Here is a 6,601-nt window from a genome sequence, read left to right on the forward strand (position 1 = left end):
CTTGCCAGACAATCACATAACTCTAATCCAGGCCATATTTTAAATGGGGACCTGGGTCAATTTCTACCACACCCAGCAACATTCTTCTTCCTAAAGAGTGAAAGACAGACCTTTAACAAAATAATTTCAAGAGTTTCTTGCCCTCTCTCCATCTGAGGCAGAGCAGGAGCCCCCTTTCCAGGAGTGTGTTTACTACTGAAGCCAAGAGAACAAGGCATCTGGGTTTACCAACAGCTATTCAAACACTAAAGTGAAGTGGTTCACAGTGATCACAGATACTCTATGTCTTTACTATGCAAAATGTGGTCCACAGACCTGGGTGTTTGTTAGAAATGCAGACTCCTAGGTCTCACCCCAGAGCAACAAGAATCTGTCTTGTTCAAGATCTCCAGTTGATTTATGTACACATTAGCTTGAGAAGCACTGCTGTAAGGCAACAATTCATTCAAGAAACAGCACTATCTGTATAGACTAAGTAAAAACTTTGAGAACTATTTTCCTCTTTAAATTAGATAATTTACGTAAGAACAATAAAAGCATTTTAAAACTGGCATAGACTACTGCTGCCACAGAAACTCGTCTCTCACACAGCCAGATTTAGGCCTCTTCCTTGTGATGTTCTCTTAAAAGGAATCTTGGTTCTCTGAGTGATATATATTTAACTACATACAGATCCAAAGCAAAAAGAAGGGCTTTTACTCCTCATTTTGATTTCTGGGACATATTTATATCACAGAATAAGCTGAAGAAACCTGCATGTAAACACTTTCTGGGGCTATAGCACCAATCATACCATTTTGAATCCCAAAGTCAGAATAAGCTAAAATTTAGAGTTACACAGAAACATTACTGGGCCTATCTAGCAAAGGCTGTATAATATTTAGAAATCCAATTATAAAAACAATTTATTCTCCACCCCAAAGAGAATATCCTTTGCAAAAAAAGAAAATGAAAAAAGGCCCATGTGTGACTTGGGCTACTACAATCTGAGAAAGTTCTAATTGTTTTTCTATCTGATGTGAACTTGCCAGAATTCTGACACATGACTGAATTAGCTGTGTAAAATATAAGGAGAAAACTCACTAGTTTTAAGGGCCAGCAAGAGCTGATACAAAGCCAAATAGAAATAACATGTTTCTTTCCCTTCCATGCTAAAGTGGGTTAAGAAACAAGACGACAGAATCCTAGGCCAGTCAACATCAAAATATAGAGCCTCTTTCTCCCCTCCATCCTTCAAACTTAATTTGTCTTCTTAGGTTCAGCAAGTCCACTATGTCGTAAACAACTAGGGAAATAAGCAGGGTTGGTAAGGCATAACTGTGGGGAGGATGTAACATTTAACTTGTAGCTCATGTGTCAACAGAATAGGATGAGCTATTTCAGTGTTTATAAGGGATTTCTGAGAGTCTCCATGAATATTCAATATTCATTTGTCAGTCTCCTGAGTCTATTAAGGAGGTTATATAGCAACGCAGGATATCACACGAGGAAGCTATTCAGTCAACTCTATTCATTAGAGATATGAAAATGAAAAGCAAATGCTTTTATTCCCAAGGAAGACAAAAGCAGTGCTCATTTGTGTCACCATTAGCTAGAGTCCAGAGCTTGGTCAGTGTATAGACTCTGGAAGCAGTGACTTCCATTAGTAAAACGCATCACCCACAAAGATATGACGGTAACCCTATCTCCTCAGGCTCTCTGTCAGCCAAAAGTAAATGTACCTGTACCAGCTGGCATAAATCCCAGACATAATACTGCTCGAAAAGTAGAAGAGAAAATGCCAGTGTATGAAGCAGAAAGTAAGGTCGTTTTGTTTATGTAATCTCTGAGAACATATATTTTTGTATCTATGGCATTGCCTTCCAATTTCTGATGCTGGGAAATAAATCAGTTTGTTGGGCATATTTATAGTCATCAGGTTGATGAACAACTTATTTTCAAGTGTTCAGCTAAAAAAGCCCCTCTAATTCCACCACAGTTAAGTATCTAATTTGCAGGGAGCTGTGTGATGAGACCTGCTATTTTTCTGGCCTTCTCTACACAGATGGAAGGTCATCCTTAATATTTCTCATTTATCTTTTACAGCAACAGTAACTAATTGGCTTCCACTGGTGGCACATATTCACAGATACTCTGGACATTGGAGCCTTTTAGTATTAGAATCCTGGAAGCTAATTAAATTGGAAGTATGACAGGGTGGAGTGGGTGGGTGTGGATGGAAAAGGGGAAGAAAGAACCAATCAAGAAGTACATCTCGGGAGTGGCGCGGGGGTTGAGAGCCCCCCTGCCGATACAGGGGACACGGGATCGTGCCCCGGTCTGGGAAGATCCCACATGCCGCGGAGCGGCTGGGCCCATGAGCCACGCCAATGAGCCTGCGTGTCCGGAGCCTGTGCTCCGCAACGGGAGAGGCCACAACAGTGAGAGGCCTGCATACTGCAATGAAAAAAAAAGAAGTACTTCTCAACTATAAGTAAGATACATTAAAAAAAAAAAACACAAATGGCTCCAATGAACCTTTTGGAATTAGACAAGGCATAAGCCAACAAAATACAAAAAAGGCAAAAGTTTGAAAGCCTCAAAATAGGGTGATCACTATGAGGTCATCTGAATGATGTTCAGGTCAGAAGGGGAATTACAGGGGCTATCCAGAGTTAAGCAGCAGGAGCAACAATAAGCTCTGGAAAGGTGACTAGGTTGGTTAAACATCAAAAGTTCCATTCAGAGGCAGGACAACAAAATAATCATGCACACTTGTAGACATATCCCATACCAATGATGAACAGTATCAATTAAATCTCTAGAAAAAATAATCCTGTCCTTTATCAAAGGACATTGCTCTGCTCATCAAGGAAAGGTCTAGTTCTAAAAAGCGGAATAATTTAATGTTCTTCAGCATATCAAGAATTAAAAATAACCCCAGAAATTTGAAAATAAAAAGAATTTAAATAACCAAAAGAAAGAAGAAAGATGCTTACCAGACTATCTAGTCCTCCTCCCAAGAGATCCACTGCTCCCATCTGCATGGAGGATACCTGTGGCACATTGACTGGGGGACCAAGGTCAAGGTTTAAAAGATCCCCCAGAACGTCACCTTGAAAGGGGATAACCTGAGGCTGTTCCAGATTGGTGGAAGTGGTGGTGCCAAAAGGGCTGTCACCCGCATCAGTGCTGCAAGTCACACACAGAAAGAGGGGAAAAGAGAAAAGTCAGTTTCACCTGCGGCATAATAACAAGGCAATGAGTGAAGGTCAGATATACAAAAACGGGAGGGGGAAAAAACTCTTATACTATATAACTTCATCAGTCAGTCAATTTTAATTGAGCACCTACTCTATAAGGGAGCACTGTAATGAGAACTCTGGGAAAATACATCTTTTATTTTAAAGAAAGGAAATATATTTCCTGTCCTCAAATAACTTATACTCAAACAAACAGATAAAACACCAGCATTCACAGAACAAGTGAAAAGCACACTCACCGTGTAAGAGCAGAAATGAGTATTGCGTGTCTGCACACTGACAGGACATAGATGAGAAGCAAAACAGAACCAGGTGGGGCTGATCCCAAAAGATTCTGAGAATGGTTTTATGGCTAGATTTTCAAAAACAGCATAGTTATGAGGAACTAGCAGGGAGAGACCTTCAGAAAAAGAAAGGATAGCTTGTGCAAAGGCACAGAAATGAACAATTTGACTTGAGGGGTGGTGAAAAAATTATACCGGCAGGAGCAGACACCGTAATTGGTAAGATTTGGGGGAAGTGAAGATGAGGGAAATACAACTCTGAAAAAAGGTCTGGAGAGTTAATTTTTATATGATAGACAATGCACAATCACTTTTATTTGTTGAACAAAGAACTAAAATGAACATTTAGAGGAACATTACCCAAGCAGCTGTGTGTATAATGGACTGAAGTTGGGAGAATGGACATGAGGATGAGCTAAGAGTGACCTAAACCGTTACTGCCACAACACTGTAAAAATAAAAACGAAGTGGTGAGTTCCAAGAGATGTTAAATGGACTAGGCAGGGGGAAATGATCTTAACAGATGGTGCGTGAGACAAAAATGAGCCTTGACTCCTACACCTCACAACATAAACAAAAATTAGAGATAAATCAGACATAAATGTGAAGGGGAAAACCAAGAGGATTTCTATGACCTTGGAGAAGACAAAAGTTTCTACAAATTATCTCTGGAGGGTGGATATAACAGCAAAATGGCATGAGGAGCCTTCTGGGGTGCTGAAAATATACTATATCTGATCAGAGTGGCGGTTATATGAGTATATGCACACGTAAAAATCTATTGAGCTATACACTAAAGATTAGTGCACTAATACTAAGATTATTATAAATGACATATTAATTTAAAAAGTGAAAAAAAAACAATGAAAATTTCAGGCTCAGACAGCTTCACTGTGAGTTATTCCAAACGTTTAAGCAAAAAGTAAAACCAGGGCTTCCCTGGTGGCGCAGTGGTTGAGAGTCCCCCTGCCGATGCAGGGGACACGGGTTCGTGCCCCAGTCCGGGAAGATCCCACATGCCGTGGACAGGCTGGGCCCGTGAGCCATGGCCGCTGAGCCTGCGCGTCCGGAGCCTGTGCTCCACCAACGGGAGAGGCTACAACAGTGAGAGGCCCACGTACCGCCAAAAAAAAGTAAAACCAATCTTAGATAAACTTTAAAGTAGAACAGAGAATGACAACTGAAAAACTCTGAAAGTATTTCAGTTTTATTGAATGTTAAGGAATTACCCCTAATTTTCGCTTGATAATATATTGTGATTTTTTTTTAAGTCCTTATCTTTGAGAGATACCAAGTTAAGTACTCATTGGTGAAGTGATACGAGGTCTGGAATTTAATTTAAAATACTCCAGCTCCCTCAAAAAAAAATTGGTGGGGGTGATGAATGAAACAAGATTGGCAAAATATTGATGACTGTTGAAACTGAGTGGTAAGTAAACGTGTTTGTTATACCACTCTATCTTGTATGCTTCCTAAGATTTATATAATTTTTTAAAAACTAAAAAACCACTAAAAAAATTCCATTAATAAACAAATGCTTTCTTAAAACACGAAAACCCTAGGTAGGTTCTGACAACACTTGAACAAAGGAGAATGAAGAATCAAACTCAGAAAAACAAAAACGAAGAAGCGAAAGACTAGTGTTGCTCCTTATAAGAGGAATCCGGAGGGATGATGGGGAAAATAATATGCTGCTTTCAATTCTGTTAAGTTTCAAGTGAGAAAAACAAGTAGGGAAGTCCAACAGACAGCTAAGGAAAAGGAACTGGCAGTCAGAGTTACAGAAGTGAACTTGGGAAGAAATTCACATACCCGCCTCAGGTGAAATGAGCAGAGTAACAAGGGGGTGATGTGCTAAGAGCAGGGCGTATTTAACAGAATGTATCAGTGGTAACTGTGCTTAGAAGATAAACCGCCTAAGGGAATACATAGAGAAGGTTCAGAATGAGCCCTGTGATACAACCAGAGAAGAGAAGGAACACAAAATTGCAACGATTAAAGAGAGAAAAACAATCTAAAAAAAAAGAGGGCTTAGGAGGAAAAAGTGTCAAGGAAGCCAAAAGGAGACCTATCTAGACTGGGGAGAGGGTGGGTACAAATAAAGCCAAAAATTAACAAGGAAGTCAAAAGGGGAAACAATTTCATATACACCTAGCAAGAAATATATGAAATCTCCATAAAGGGTATCCTCTGCCCCTGAAATTCTATCATCTCTCAACATGTACCGTTTGGGAAATGTGACAAAACACATGGATTTATCAGCACCTTTAAATAGAAGGCAGAATAGGCACATATTTTCCTCCACTCTAATAGACGGGTAAGAGTATTATGAGAAGACAAAAGTGAGTTAGATGAAAAGAAATAAATGATCTTATAGTTTCTCCAAATTAAGAACATGATAAATCATCATTATGTATTTTTTCTAAACGGAAGACACAAGAAAACTAACATGAAAATCTTTCCCCATTGTGAAGGCATGGGAAATAACTGCATAAAACTGTCATCAAAGCAGTATTTTTTTTTTTTTTTTTTGGTACGCGGGCCTCTCACTGTTATGGCCTCTCCCATTGCGGAGCACAGGCTCCGGACGCGCAGGCTCAGTGGCCATGGCTCACGGGCCTAGCTGCTCCGTGGCATGTGGGATCCTCCCGGACCGGGGCACAAGCCCGTGTCCCCTGCATCAGCAGTATGTTTAAAAGGTGAGATATTTCCAAGCTAGACAACTATTTACCATCTCATGCCCACAGAGCAGCTGACAAGTATAGTAAGCAATACTCAACTAAAAAGCACTTTTCCCTTTCCCAAGTGATTTTAAAAGACCTCATGAAGTAAGCATTTTTAAGCCTCTAAGGTTTTATGGTGCAAATGTATTTCACGTCAGAGGCATATCACTTATTACCCTTAGGACGCAGAAGAAAGCTAGGTGATGTCAGTACTCCTACAGACATGCCACTCGCAGCAACATACCAATATTTATTTCAAAGGGGATTTTTCTGCACTTGTGTTTCTCTTTTAAAAACACAAAACAGGGCTTCCCTGGTGGCGTAGTGGTTGAGAGTCTGCCTGCCGATGCAG

The 6,601-nt window shown here is 40.1% G+C and overlaps 1 long non-coding RNA gene across 1 annotated transcript; it reads right to left on the reverse strand.

Annotated features, from left to right (window-relative positions):
• Nucleotides 1–2,489: 2,489 nt before the first annotated feature.
• On the reverse strand, nt 2,490–6,601 carry LOC112410898 (uncharacterized). Its single transcript, XR_003005525.1, has 2 exons — nt 6,494–6,601; nt 2,490–3,171 (listed from the first exon to the last, which is right to left on the reverse strand). It is a non-coding gene; the product is annotated as an uncharacterized LOC112410898 (long non-coding RNA).

Source organism: Neophocaena asiaeorientalis, unplaced genomic scaffold (assembly GCF_003031525.2).
Source record: "Neophocaena asiaeorientalis asiaeorientalis breed wild unplaced genomic scaffold, Neophocaena_asiaeorientalis_V1.1 scaffold1957, whole genome shotgun sequence".
NCBI lineage: Eukaryota > Metazoa > Chordata > Mammalia > Artiodactyla > Phocoenidae > Neophocaena > Neophocaena asiaeorientalis.